Genomic DNA, 15,356 nt, shown 5'->3' on the forward strand with positions numbered 1-15,356 from the left:
ACTTCAACTTGTAAACCGACAAGGGACCCCTCCCTATGCGTGGACATTTGAAACAGGCCGGCGAAATCTGCCGAGGTGTGATCTCTGTGGCCAACTAGGAGACGAGCACCGCCATGAAAGACAAAGTACAGTGGCGAGCTGGCGAGCTCGCCGAAGTACACAAGCTGGGAAAGACGAACTTCACGGTTCTAACTTTTGCGGGAAAGGTGGTACCATGCTTTGTGCATTACGATTCGGAACTGACTGTCATGCGTGAATACAAGCGTACTGTACCGGCGTGTGTGAGGTGCGGTATACTATCGGGCGGACACGTGTCCTGCTCCGGACCCCTAAAAGTGCGGCCTGTGTGGCCAATCTGTGAAACTGACTCCAGAAGGCCCGCTCCACATGAATGTAAACCGTCGCGTGTAATCTGCGGCTTGGCCCACTCCACGGGCTCACAGGATTGCATGGCAAAAATTCGAAGACTTCGGACACCCAGAAACAACCCCCGCCACATGGCGCCGTGAAAACGGACGCACCTGGCAAAGAGCCAGGTCACGCCACTCGCGGAGCCAATGACAAAGCAGAACGCGGCAACAGCACCACCGGCTCAAGCGACAGTCAACGACTGTTCCTTCCTCAACCTGGCACAATCGAAAGGCAAGAAGAAGGCGTCCAATTGCCTCCAAGTGGCAAGGATGACAGACACGTCTTGGTCCTTCAGACAACCTCCTGCTTCAAACAGACGTCGCTGCCGGCGCTCATTCCTCAGCGCCGCAACATAAGCAGGTGAGCAGCTGGGCAGGGGTTGCTTCCTCTCCCATCCCCTCCTTACCTTCGTTCCTTCCCGCGGTCTCAGGCGTAGACACCGAGAGCCGCAAACAAATAAAGCTGCTCAGGGCACAGAACGAGCAATTGCTAGCTGAAATTCAAAATTTGGAAGCTAGACTCACCGCGTCGAACCCCCAGAGCTCAGGCGCCATGGAGAGTGAGCCGGAGCTGCCCGCCCCATTTGTGGCAACTATGGCTAGAGGTGGGCAAGACGGCGCACTTTAGTGAGCGGATCGCAGCGGCTCCGCTCACTAAGTGAGCTGGCTCCCTTGAACAGCTCACTGGCTCACTTACATCTGTAGAGGTGAGTGGGTCTGTCAGGAGGAGCGAAATCATTTATATATATATATATATATATATATATATATATATATATATATATATATATATATATATATATATATATATATATATATATATATATATATAGTAATAAAAAGTAAAATTAATTTTGGCCCTCACTTGACACAGCAAGCGGTGGCATTTAGCATCAGTTTCTGCCTGCGGCTGTGACAAACGTTTGCTGTGACTGCAGTTGCGGTTTCTGCCTGTTGAGACGACTTAGGAAAGTGCTACGAAAGTTCCGTTTGTCCCAACAAAAATCCCTATAAGACAAACGCTGGCTCGCATTCTTTCTCTCTCTTTTTTTGTCACAGTGCTTCGGCACGCTGGCTTCTACGCGCCTCGCCTTGTTCGCGCGCCATCAGTAAGGAGGCATTGGATGACAGAACATCAACTGTCGTGTTTCTGTCGGTGCGATGCTCCTTTTTGTTTGGCATGAACGGCAGTTGTGCGATGAGCATATGGTCATTATTTGCCTCTTCTTATCTCCCATTGACGTCTTTCACTTCTCTTCCGATCAGATGTATAATAGTTGTAGGCGGTGCTCTCTGTGTCCCCTTCTATCTTCGTTCTCGTCCTATGCGCTATTTCATCAAAAGAGTAAACTGTACGTTCGATTGTCTTTTGAGTCACGACAGACTTCGTCTTCAAATGGTGTTGATGCACCAGCGAACAACGCACGGCCGATGAACGGCGTGAGCCATCGTTCGAACAGCAGCATGGCAATGAACGGCGCCATTATTTGCCAATGAAGGCTTATTTATTCCTCCTTTCAGTGGCATCGGGTGTCACACTATATTACGCATACACAGTCAAAGGGATTGCCGCTGACCACTTTACACAGCGGACGAGTACGAGTACCGGTCCCCACTCGTCGGCATGGAACGAAACCACAAAACTGCAAGACGAAAAAAAGTACAGGCACCAGCAGCAGTGCACCTGCGGTACTCGCGGGAAGATCCAAGGGCAATGGATTGGTTGTGACACTGACAAGGAAGAGCTGTATAGTTGCTTTTTCTCTTTGCGTTTTGAAAAATCTCACCCGGCTCCGACAGACAAGGCTCACTGAACGAGAGAGAACCGGCTTTTGAAAAGAACCGCCGTTCCAGCCATCTAGCAGATCTCCATCCTCAGAACAAAAGCAAAAGAACCCTCTCCAGAAGAACGGCGCACTCCGCTCAAAAGACAGCTGAGGGCGACGAGAAAAGGCAGGAGGTTGCTTTCTCGCATCGCTAATAGATAGTGCGGAAGTCGCACCCGCCTGTGACGGAAAGAAAGGTTCACTGAACGAGGGAACCAGCAACCAGCCTCCGAAAGATCCGACGGATCTGACCGCTCCGGCTCCGACCGCTCCGGACCCAACGGCTCCGGTGGATTCTGCTCCGACTTTGCGGAGCCACATGGCTCACCCGCTCTTTGAAAGGAGCGGCTCCGAAGATCCGGCTCGCTCCGGAGCGACCCATCCCTACCTATGGCCGCTATGGAGGCGCGTCTCGCCTCCAACTGCAAAACATGGTGGAGGCTGCCATGGACCACGTCGCAGCCCAATGCTCATCAAAAATCCCCGCAACTATCTCCAAATACATGCAGGATCTTCCTAGAACGGGCCGTCGAGCTGAGAACCTTAAAGATGTGTCCCGTCTGAAGTGGATATATAGACCTAACACTCCCCTATTCGTATGTCATGGTGACGATCTTGCCTCTTCACCGCTCAGATCCTCCTATGCACATACTGAACATATACTGCTCCCCCAAACTAAAACGTGTGACGTTTGCCGACATCTTTAGCCATGCGCTAAGGACAGCGGGTTGAGACCCCCTCCTGATATTCAGTGACTGCAATGCCCCCAGTCAGCTGGGAGGGTAGCTTAAAGAGGAGATGCGAGAACGCAAACTGGCGGAGCTTGTGTCCATACTGGGCCTCACCCTCCACACTGACCCCGTTTATCCCACACGCGTAGGTAACTCCGTGACGCGGGACACGTGTCCGGATCTTGCCTTCCTTCGCAACGTACGACACGCAGACTGGGTTAATACAGAGGTAACATTCGGCATAAACCACTGCCTTCTCAATACAACAATCTACACACGCCCCCTCGAGCGTCCTACAACACAAGCCCACATCCCTAAATGAACTACCTTCCGGCAAAATTTTCTGGCCACTAACACGCACATAGCAGAGGGAACGCCAACTGGTCCCGGTCGCTGATGTCACACCTTCGCACACATTAAACGCCGATTCAGCTCACAGAGGCAGTAATGGACGTGGATAATCACCTTCTTCACTACTGGGAAGCTCGCCGCAGCCCTACACGCCGCTGGTGTCACGAAAAACACAGCCAAACTTAAAGAACGCATTGCCGATATGACCCACCGAGACGCCGAGTACGCGGCCCAGCTCGCGGACTCGAACTGGGTGCATCATTGCAATGGAGAGCCCCGACAAATGTCTAGCCGGAGTTACACATGACAAAGTTTCATCAATGCATTTGCGTTTGTCAATGAGTGTTTTGTTATTTATAATGCTATAAAACATATTCATTCTTTTTATCTTCCTTCGGAACTTTAGTGGGGGTGAATACATGAAGGCTCTCCGAGCTCTCATCAATCCAACGCAGACCCGCACCGAAACTCAAAACCATTTATGCCGAGCAATCCACTCCTTTAAAGGCAACACTATGCAGCTGGCACAATCTCTCCAGGACCACCCAAGACCCCCGATGATCGGTCTACTTCTACGCAGGCAAGGAGAACTCGGAACTGGACAAACCTTTCCAGCTTCACTATCTTCGGGCCAGTCTAGCCACAATGAAAAGAGGCACCGCGCCGGGTCAGGACAGTCACCGTCAAGCTATTGGCGAACCTGCTAGACGCGACCTGCCTGACACTCCAATACATTAGCGCAATCTAGACAGGTGAAACCCCCTTATCCATAGATTGTAAAACGCCACTTGTGACTTTCATCCCGAAAGCCGCATACCGATCGGCACGGTTAACCTCCGTCTCATCTCTCTCACCTCCTGTGTGGACAGACTAATGAAGACTGGTGCGCGACAGGCTATCCGAGTACCTTGAACACAGGCACACTTTCGCGGACATCATGTTCAGATTTCGCCCACACAGATCCGTGCAGGATGTCCTTCTCCAACTTAACCGAGAAATTCTCAACCCATTCGAACGCCCCCACAATGACCGGGTTGTACTTGCCCTAGACTTGCTTGAAAGGTGCTTTCGATAACGTAACACATAAAGTTATACTGAAATACCTATGTCAAACACAGTGTGACAGCAATACTTTCAATTATATAAGACAATTCCTTACAGACCGACAATCCTATATCAAAATACAATACAAGGAGCACAGACCATTCATAATCGGCACGCGGGGCACATCTCAGGGCGCAGTTCTCTCCCTGCTGCTTTTTAACATTGTCAGGATGCGTATACCGGCCCAGCTGGCTGAAGTCGAAGGCGTGTAGCACACGTTCTACACCGCCATCACTATCTGAGCCACGCAGGGCAGCGTGAGTGACATTGGAACCTGCCTGCAAACAGCGGCAAGCATAGTGGGCCGCTACGCCCGGCGCTGTGGTCTTCAATGTTCCCCCCAGAAATCGGACTTTGTGTCTCTCCGATCCTCTCCAAGATGCACCACACAAACCTCGCTCTCGCTTGCAAGCTGTCCCATTCATGAATCAAATGAGATCAGAGTACTCGGTCTCTTCATCCATCACCAAAGACGCCCTGACACAACACTAGCCACGCTCTTCCAGGTGGAGGACCAGGTGGGCTTCATGGTCCGCCTGTTGTCTAACAAACGCGGGGGGTTGCGAAGTAAAGATATGTTACGGCTGGCAAACACCTTCGTAACCAGTCGAATCCTATATTCGACTTCCTACCCCCCCCCCCCCTGTTTTAGCACGAGGAGGAAAACCTCGAGGTGATCCTCCGCAAAATCATCAAACGTGCCCTCGATCTCCCAATCTCCACATCACTAGCCAAGCTCCGCCAGGTGGTGGCCAGGTGGGCCGCATGGTCCGCCGGGTGCCTAATAAACGCGGAGGGAAGGGGTTGCGAAGTAAAGATGCATTGCTGCTGGCAAACGCCTACACAACCAGTCGAATCCTGTATTCGACTCCTTACCTCCACTTGCGGAAGCACGAGGAGGAAACCCTCGAGGTGATCCTCCGTAAAATCATGAAACGTGCACTCCGACTTTCCCATCTCCACCTCTAACGGTCGGCTCATGACCCTAGGGGTGGTGAATACTTTCAGGGTAATGAACCAATATACCCGTCTCAAACGGACATTGTCGGGTCGCCGCCTTCATGCCCGGCTAAATATTCAACACAAACATCTCACAGAGGAAAGGTGCCGCATCCCCGAACTCTGAAGACAGCACCCTCAGAGTGTGGCCTCTCCCTGCTGCAGCATGTCACGAGAAGACCGTAATGGGTGGCGCCTAGTGCGGGTGGAAGCATTTGCCCGCCATTATGGCAACAAATCAGGCGTACTCAACGTGGATGCCTCGGGCCCCCATCCGGGGGGGCTGGTATACGATCGCAGTCATTCACAACGGCAACAACGTCGATGGCCTTCAAGGCCAAATCTATAATCCAAGCTAAATAGGTAGCCGTTTCACTCGCCGCCTCAGACCAAACCTCCAAATATATCACCAACTCACGAGGGGCTTGTCGGAACGTCAAGCATGGGTGGACCACCACCTTAGTCTATAGAATATATCAAAATTGCAGTCAGGACACGGAACCCGCGTGCCGATATCTCGTCTGGGTTCCTGACCACCGGGGTCTTGCAGGAAACGAGGTAGCTGATGCAGTCGCCCGCGCGCTTTCTCTCCGGGTAATTTCCTCGGGACTCGAATCCGCTGGGTACATCGATTTCAATCCAGCCTACACATTCAAAGACATTGTAACTTTCTATCAAAACTCGCATCGCAAATACCCTGAACCCTGCAAAGGATTGGGAAAAGCGACAGAGGGGCTGCTCCTGCGCCTCTTCACCAACACAATGCTCTACCCGGTAGTCTTCAACATTTTCGCTCACAATTCACTGGCCAGTGCCAATACTATGGGGAGGTGGCTGACATCTATCACATGATATAGGTTTGCCAACCGAACCCATTTTTTCGCCCCATCCCCAACTCTTCCCGGGAGGACTGGGAGGTGACCCTGCTCAGCTGTTGCGACCTGCAGGCCCAAAGGGTCCTAAAGCAGCGTGCGCGGGCGGCGGAAACAGCCAATGGGGATCCCAACTAGGGACTCCACCTAGTATTTGTAAGGCCGAGGCCCGTAAGGCTCGGCGCCAAACATAACTACTTGTAAATAATTTATTACCTCCACCATCACCTTCGAGTCTCACAAAAACTGTGCCTTTCGTTTCTTACAAACCTATGCCCAATATACAAGAAAAATAATTGAAAACATGATCTTGACCTGGTTAGGTGCAGGTGTCCACAATTTTATAGCATCCACTAAAAAAGTATAAAGCTCCTTCCGTCCTCCAAAATCTCACCTAAATAAAAAGTATGTAAAAACCGTGGATTCAAAAGCCTGTGCTTTCGCTCCATCACGATAGGTTCAAGCCTTGCTTGCACCCCTACAATTGTTTCGCCCAGTTCCTCCTCATTATATGGATAAATAAAAATAACTAGATGTATTAAGGAGAAAGCTTCATAGCAAGGTTATGCTTACAGAGCTCTTTCGCTCGTAGCCTGCTATAATAGGATCGGTACACCGCGCTAGGAGCAGCCTCGGTGCTACTGGCGTCCCTGGCTGGCTATGAGCCGATAGATGGTGAAAAACTATGCAATGTTGCAAGCCTTAAGTGATTACATCCTAATGATGGGTCGGCTCTTGGCTAAGACTTGTGGCCGGAAGCTGGTGCTTTCCAGCGACTCCCAAAGCCAAGTCCGTCAACCGCTTTTGAACGGCCGGGTACGGGCTGGACACTAAAGCCTCTCATCGCTCGAGGTTGCAGAGTTGCCAAGTGGCTGGAGGGTGAAATTCCGAGCATTTGATTATAATGTGTTCAAAATCAGCTTTACATGTCCCACACAGGGTGCATTGCGACGAGAATAGTCCTGGATGGATCAAAGCTAAGAAAGCAGGGGATGGGAATGTACGTGACAGAAGCTGGCGCCGCGTCACCTGTTGTAGCTTAATTAGAGATTTATGAGGAGGAGGGTAGATGGCTCGTTGATCACGGTAATGAGAGATTTCGTTATAGGATACCATGCGCTCGCGAGCACCTCCCAGGCGGTGACAGTCCCAGCTCGGCTGACGTATCCTCGAGCAAAATCTTAGTGACATAGCGTTACGTACCACGATTATACCTGGAGCTGTCTTATATGCCCTTAAATTGTTGAGCATTTTGCCCTTAGCCTTTTTTTTATTACAAAAATGGCAAGAATATTGTGCCCTGAACATATTTGTGTTGGAAATGATACGACAGCAGTAATTTAAACGAGGCAGAAGATGAAGGCAATTGGAAAAGGTTATGATGGGAAAAATCTTAAAAACATTTATGCGATGCAACCACTGCCCAACGACTACTGTCTAGAAAAGCGAGTAGAATTTCATTCCAATGCACTCAGAGTGGTATTCTGGGGTAGTATTTCTGATCCAGAACATTTTGAATTCACAGAAAGCTGAAAATATATCGTTTTCCCCACGCGTGTAAACGCAAGAGGTTGCACTGCCGAGCGGCCTGACTGAAGCCTGTAGAACTGAATGCGTTTTTTTTTTTTTAAAGATAGTTTGTCCGGGAAGTGTCCAATTTTGATTATTGGCGCTCCAGCTTGGGCCAGTAAAGGCACGCTCACACTAGCGGGAAAACGCGCAACGCTGGAAGTTCTCCGCGCGCCGCTTCCCGCAGAAACCGGTTTTTTTCCCGCAGGCTGACTTGTTTGACGTTCCGCGGAGCGATGGGGTCGGAAGCTATTAGGGAGTTTTAGAATAGGGGGACCCAAGGCTTGGGGCCCCCAAGGAAATAGCGCGCGGCGGCGCAACGTGCTAGCCGAGCGGCGAGTTTTAGAATAGGGGTTTTCTCGACGCAGCGGAGCCGGGCTTGCGTTCGTCGATTGCAGCGCCACGACGGTAGCCAAGGAAAAGCATTTTAATATATAAAAGCAAACAACGCTATCTATATTCATCAAAAAGTACTATTATTGTGCAAAAACTATCTTAAGACTACCGGTTATATAAACCGTTTTCGTCAGACAAGACGAAATCGGCCAATTGTCAATCCAGGCCGAGACCGGGAAACCTCATTTGAACCTTCCGCGCTTTCCGCCGTCTGGTCCCCATGGCAACCAAAGGAGGCGAACTCGCTAAGCCTAACAGCTCGGTAAATCCGGAAGCAATCTGAAAATATAGTGCGTTTTATCGCTAAAATTTGGTTGTGCGGGCATCATGAGACATAGCATAAGCTTCGTTGGCCTTTCGTTTTCCATGAACGCGTGACACCATGGAGCGGTGACGACGAATGTGTGCCGAAGCGAGCGGCCGCCGCTTAGCCGAGCGCCGCCATGTTGCCGTAACCCAAGCGACCCAACGGCGGCTTGGGGCGAACGCTATTTTGGAAAAATAGGGGCCGCCCCAAGCGTTAACCCAAGACCCCAAGCGCGCCTTACGTTCTGCGCATGCGCATTTCGACGCCCCTAGCTCCTTGGGGGCCCCAAAGCTTGGGGCCCCCTATTCTAAAACTCTCTATTTTTCCCGTCCCGCAGAACGGAGTAGCCAATCGGAGCGGAGCGCAGACCGTGACGTCAGTCCAAGTTCAATGACTCCCGGTGGCGGCTGCGCGGGCGGCGGGAGCATCGCTGGTGTCGCTCACTTGCGCACGAGAAATGCGCGTGCTTTCCCTTCGCTCTTGTCACGTGACTACTCTTTCTCGCTCCGCTCGCCTTCGCCTCCTCTACATTCCACGACAAACGCAGCGGGAAAACGGGCGTAGTGTGAGCGTCCTTCCGAGGAGCTGCGACGCTGCGGCGCCATGAACGTTGCGCCGCTGCGGGAAGTTTCCCGCTAGTGTGAGCCTGGCTTAACCCATTAACCAGTGTGTTATGGCTATATCTGATGCCCAAACGAGGTGTTTGTTTCTTCTCTCTGATAGTGATGCGGCTGGTATCTTTTCTTTTTAATTACATATCCGAGTACGGTTACTAAGCGATAAAGGGCTGAACCCCTCCTTTACTTGGTTCATAAGTCTACAACCTAGTCACTACAGCACACAGCAAAAATGAAGCACAATCTTAAACAAAAGGCATCAAAAAACCGGGGAATATGTAATTTATTGCGAGATAAGCCGCTACTTTGCTAATGAGACCGAGATTGTGATGGTAATCAAATGAAGTGAAGCGCATGAGCAGTGCGATGTCTGTGGGCGCAGAATAAAATCAAGCTGGTCGAAACAAACGTCTACCGAGAAGTTTTATGTAGCCTGTAGTTTCATGTAGGGATTTGTGTGTGTGACGTCATATTGTCCCTATATATTCCGCGTCCTGCCAATAAACGGGGCTCTCGGCCGTAGAACAGCATGAGAGACTTTGGGCTCTGCTTACCAACGACATCAAGGCCGACAGTACATTGGCAACGAGGATGGGATAGGCCTTGAATGCGCGATGCGCAAAACGCCGACAACGCCGCCTGTCGCCAAAGCCACAAAGCGTAGGCGGGCTCGGTCGGGCGCTGTTCATGTCAGCCTCTGTGCGCACGCGTCGTGTTTTCGTCTTTGGTCGTGGTTGAACAGATATAACGCCGTTGTCAACCTTTAGCAATGTCCCGGAAGAATTGCTGCGTAGTTGGTTTTTCGAACCGACATAAAACCTTGCCAGTAAAACGTTTGTATAAGTTTGCAGTGACCCTTCACGAGAACGACGTCGGCCGTACGTGAATCACGGTTTTTCGACGCAGAAAGCAAGCAGCCGCACCGAATGACATTTGTTCATGTTAAGGGCATTTTTTCGACGACCAAAGCTAATGCGATTTCCAAAGTATGGTAACTGCGATTGACATGCAAATGTTGGTGCGCCTTCAATATGTTGCGAAGATGACTGTGCTGTAAACGAAAGCAGCCTCTAAATTGGCATTCATGTATTTCATGCCTTGAAACCAACCTGTTGATTAGGACTGTCAATTACGAAGTTAGCGGCAGTGTCGGCGGCGTTTGTTTACGAAAGGGCACAGAAGGTGCGCACGTCTGCGCTCGACTGCGAAGCGCGTACGAGTTTCAACAACGCGTACACTTTGCGCACTAAAGCGAGTGTCAAGAGCTACACGTAAAATAGACAGTATCTAGTGTACTGTCCGACGGCGCTTTTATAGAACCTTCGAGTATTGCCATACCACGCAGCATACTACAACCCCGTTGACTCCCGTACGTTTTCGCCAGATCGTTCGCTCGGCGTATTAAGGCCCGTCGAAAAATGTCCAAGCTCGGCCTCATCAAGAAAGCATATGGCAAATTCGTAACGCTTGTACACATCGGATACCGCGAGCTTACAGCAACGACGCTGCCCGCGAAAGCGGCCGACGACGGCGCTCTGGCCGTGTGCTAGGCCCTAGTCGTCGCTATACCTAAACGCCTAAACGGTTTCGCATCAAAGCCGTAGCTGGAAGCGCTTTGGAAATAGTAAATTTCATATTCATAAAACTGCCCTCAATTGTCTCGCAAATTGCCTTAGAGTAAACGGAAGGTGTAACTTCGGTGACGCCCTAGCAGCGGAGCTAGATAACGAAATATATGATGAGCTGATTCATACCGGCGCCAGCTGTTGACAGCAGAAAATTGCTTGTATTCCCAGTCAAAAAAAGTCAATGGGTCCAATTGGGAATTTCCCAATTGAAATGAATTGGTCAAAAACCAATTGTGTTTTTGCCACCCATTGGGCCTGACCATTTGATATGGATTGGTGCTCCCCATTGGAAATAATTGGTCACCTATGAACACCAAATGGTTCACCAATTGAACTCAAATGGCATACCCATTGAGCCCAAATGGTTTGAACTCACATAGCTGAAAAAAAAAAATTGAGATGCAATTTCAATGTTTTGTGTCCAGAGGTTATAGGGGTGCCGACTTCTATACAAGTGGAATGAAATTACAATTTTTTACAGAAATCATATATGAGACAAGCAAGCATTACACACACGGAACTGACACAGATTCAATGTATATACCTACAGGTTGCAGACTTGTATACTCCATTCTTTGAACAGTGCTGCTAAGACCAGTGACACATCTTTGTTATTCAGAGTTAACTTATTTATTTATGCCTGCACTTAGAGTGAACATGATATAATAAATTAATAAGATTAAGCGGCATATACTTTTTATAAGAACTTAAATTTTTCACTGTTGTCTCTTTATAGAGGTATGTATATCTGTGCACATCTCAGTCAAGGATATCACTGACTTGACTTTCCCAATTGGGAATGTTTGCTTAGGACCAATTAGAACCAATGGGAAGCCCAGTTGGAAGCCCAATTCATTTCAAATGGGCGTCCCAATTGGGAGCGAAGGAATCCCAATTGGGATACCCCATTGGTTTCTTAAGTCCCAATTGGGACCCCCAAATGGTTTCTTCATTCCCAATTGGGAGTCATGAAACCAACTGGGCGTCCCAGTTGGGAGTGAGGAAATCAACTGGGCTTCCCAATTGGGAGTGGAGAAACCATTTGGGTTTGACAGTACCTATTGGACAAACCATTTGGGATTGGCAGAACCAATTCAATCTGACTGGTCTTCCCAGTTGGACCCATTGATTTTTTTTTACTGGGTTGCAGTTGTCACTTCTTCCAAAATCTCGTTACATAACAGCAATCGTCAGTAAAGATATTTTTTGTTTCTGAATCAAATTAAGCGCTTATTATTCAAGATAAAAAAGCATGCTTTTTTGAAGGTGGCTAAAGAAATTCGCCGTGTCGGCGACTCGGCGCCGACGGACCGCGGCAGCAGGAGCTACCTGTTCCGCCCGCGCTGGGTACGGTGGCCACGGTATGGTGGCTAACCACGGGTTGGCTGGCAGCGATGGGTGCCAGGGTTTTTTTTTTCTTTTTTTTTACGATGGTATTTGGAATATTTCGCAAACATGACTAGCTGCATAATTATAGGAGCACAGTAGTATTTAATGCAAGCGGCACGTTTGTAGTTTATTTTGGGTGTATCTTCTCACCGATCGTCTCTGGTGTCGAGATAACACATTTCCTCGTTGATCGCATTCGGATGAGTACCTCAAACTCATTCAATACCTAAAGTCGTCTTCATCGAAGGTCATTATATTTTCTCGTGTAGCAGCAATTTTCTCGTGTAGCAGCAAACAAATATAATTTTGAACGAACGTCATTCAATGGAAGAGGTATTAAATTTGCTGTGTGGAAGGGCTGAGTGATAACTATGTTTTCAGTGTCTTCAGCTTGTCATTGCACCTTCCGTGAACACTTCTTGTGGTTGTCTCCACTGTCGGGAATATACAATACGCATTAGATTTATGAAATGCTTAGCCTGACAATCTTTAGCGGCCACTGACATCGCACAGCACACTGTTGCATTTTGTGTTTCGCCTCCACTTAAACGCGGGCGGCGCGGTCGACTCCAGTCCCGATAACTTGATCTTCCTCAGTAGCCTGAGCCGCCGGCAGGTTATTAAACAGACATTTTCTAATATGCGTTTTGAAACTTGCCATGCAATCACTTTGAAGGCCAGCGCCAGTGTTCCTGTTGGCTGGCAAGATTACGAAAACATAACATGCCGCTGCACTTGATATTCAGTGTAAAGGTTTTAGAGCTTGTTATAAAGCGCTCTGTAATTTTGCAGTTTGGCGCGAGGGTCATACAAATGAAATGAAGATGATGCTACAATAGTAAAATAGGAAAGTTTAAATCTAATATGCTCTTGGCTAACCTGTGATGCAGCTTTTCAGATATTGTCTCTACAGATATCTCACTCCCCCCTGAAATTATCTATCCGATCTACCTTTTTCACGACGGAATAGGTGAAATCTATCCTGTACAGGCAGTGGTAAAGCTCAAGTATGCAAAATCTGAGCTCTTGCTACAGGAGCTCAATATGCGCTATTTTTCTGATGCTCAGAATGCTGGTTTGCAAGCTCGCTGGTTTTTCCTGCGATCGCACCGGTACGAAACCGCTCGCAGTTTCGAAGACGCTGCCCAGTTTGTTGTAGCAATTTATTGCATGTAAACGAAGCAAGCGTGTAAAATTAAGCAAAGAAAGAACATTGGTTCATAGGTCAAGGAATGAACGAATCAGCGTGGCGTTGTAATGAAAGCGGGGCACTCAAAATGAGCTACACTTCGTACGCAACCTTGTTGACGCCAGTCTGCAGGAGACACTTGATGCATATGGAGGCGATGTAGTTTCAGACGGCCGTGATATCGAACACATGTCCGCGATTATAAAGGGCGATCGCCTTGCGCACACTGTCACCGCGGAACTGCCCGCGAGACGCGCACAAACGGCAGATCGCACGCGCGCACCACGGCCACGCTTGCCACATGAGGCCCGCCTCGGGTTACGACGGCCGCCGCTACGCGGCTTTCAGTGCGCATGGCGTATAATCTGGTGACATCCGTCATCCTATGAAGTAATCGACCTACCGCTGTTTGCTACGTAAGCTGCATGAGGAAGCCCCGTCGGAATGAATACTTTCGAATATTCAGCACATATTTTCTTCCAATTTTCAACTTCGAGTCTCATAACGTGGTCGTCGTCTGATGAGCCACCATCTGCTGGGACACCGGGAAGGGCCGAATTCACTGCTCAAAGTCCGTGAGTTAACACATATTTTCATTCAGTGAGACTTTTCAGGAAGGTAGGCAAGAAATGTTCGTGTTGAGCCGTCAACTCAAGTATATGCTACCCTACGCCAGGCTTCGTGCGCATTCTTGGTTCGCTCTTAGAAGTTTTCGAGCGTCGCATTTCAACAAAGGGCATTCGCGCGGTGCGCGGGAGTCGCAAATAGGACTGTTCGTCACATTCGCTCAAGTATGTTGTGTCAAGCTTAGTCAAGGAAAACGTGGTCCCGGTACAAGAAACTGCATGCGTACACCACCCGAGGTATTCAGAATACGGTATTTCCTGACTGCCGCGCTCTCTGTCCTTTCGCAATTAATCACTGAAAACCTCCAATATCTGTCAAAATGGCTTTTGCGATTTCTTTCACTGGCGTCCGCGCACCGGGCCCATTTCTTCCGCATCTGGTTTTTCCACCAAATCCATTTAATCAATAGATTCCATTTCCATTTAATCCAATTCCATTTAATCCAATTTTCCAATTTCCAATTCCATTTAATCAACAGAACTGTTCCTATTCTTTTTTATGTTGTCTTTGGGAGTACTATACTTATTGGCTTGAAATGCCATTCGAGCTCTCAATTTATTTATTGTGGGAGCGACCTTGCAGTGCTTTCAGACGGTGGAAAATCCCGTTGAAAAAATTCCCTCCACAATGGCGACAGAGTTTCCGACACTCTTTTAAGACGAAGTGGGAATAGCTCAAGAGTTCCAGCATGAAGTGAAAGTGCGTCCGAACGTGCAACCTGTAGTTTCCAAACTACGACGTTTACCACTTGCTATCCGTTCCACAGTGTCTGAGGAACTCGAACGGTTAGAAAAGCAGGACATTATTGAAAGAGTGAACGCTTCAGAATGGATTTCACCGATCGTCGTTATCCAGAAGCCAAATGGGAGCATCCGCTTGTGTATTGACTTCGTGGAGTCAATAAGGCCGTGGTACCTGATGTGTTCCCCCTGCCACACAAAGAGGAACTTCTTCATGCACTGGTAGGTGCTACTCCCTTTTCTAAGTTGGACTTAACTTCTGCATACTGCCAGATTCCTTTGCATCTCAATAGTCGTTATTTAACAACATTCATCACACATGAAGGTCTCTTTCACTTCAAAAGAGTGTTTCTCTGCTTTTCAGCACATCATGAAAAAAAAAAATTTGAAGGACTGTTCAGGAGTGTTGTTTTATATAGATCACATCACTAATTGTCTATGGCAAATCGGAAGCAGAGCACGATAACAACCTTCGGACGACGTTAACTTCTAACCAAAATGTTTGTTAGAAGCAGATGAGAAGTGCATTTTTTCAGTTTGACTTTTGTTGATCATAATTAAGGTGACTTCACAAGGCGTCTTCACGTTCAAGATGCGGTGG

The sequence above is a fragment of the Amblyomma maculatum genome, chromosome 5 (assembly GCF_055883805.1).
Source record: "Amblyomma maculatum isolate TAMU_Amacu chromosome 5, ASM5588380v1, whole genome shotgun sequence".
Taxonomy (NCBI): Eukaryota; Metazoa; Arthropoda; class Arachnida; order Ixodida; family Ixodidae; genus Amblyomma; species Amblyomma maculatum.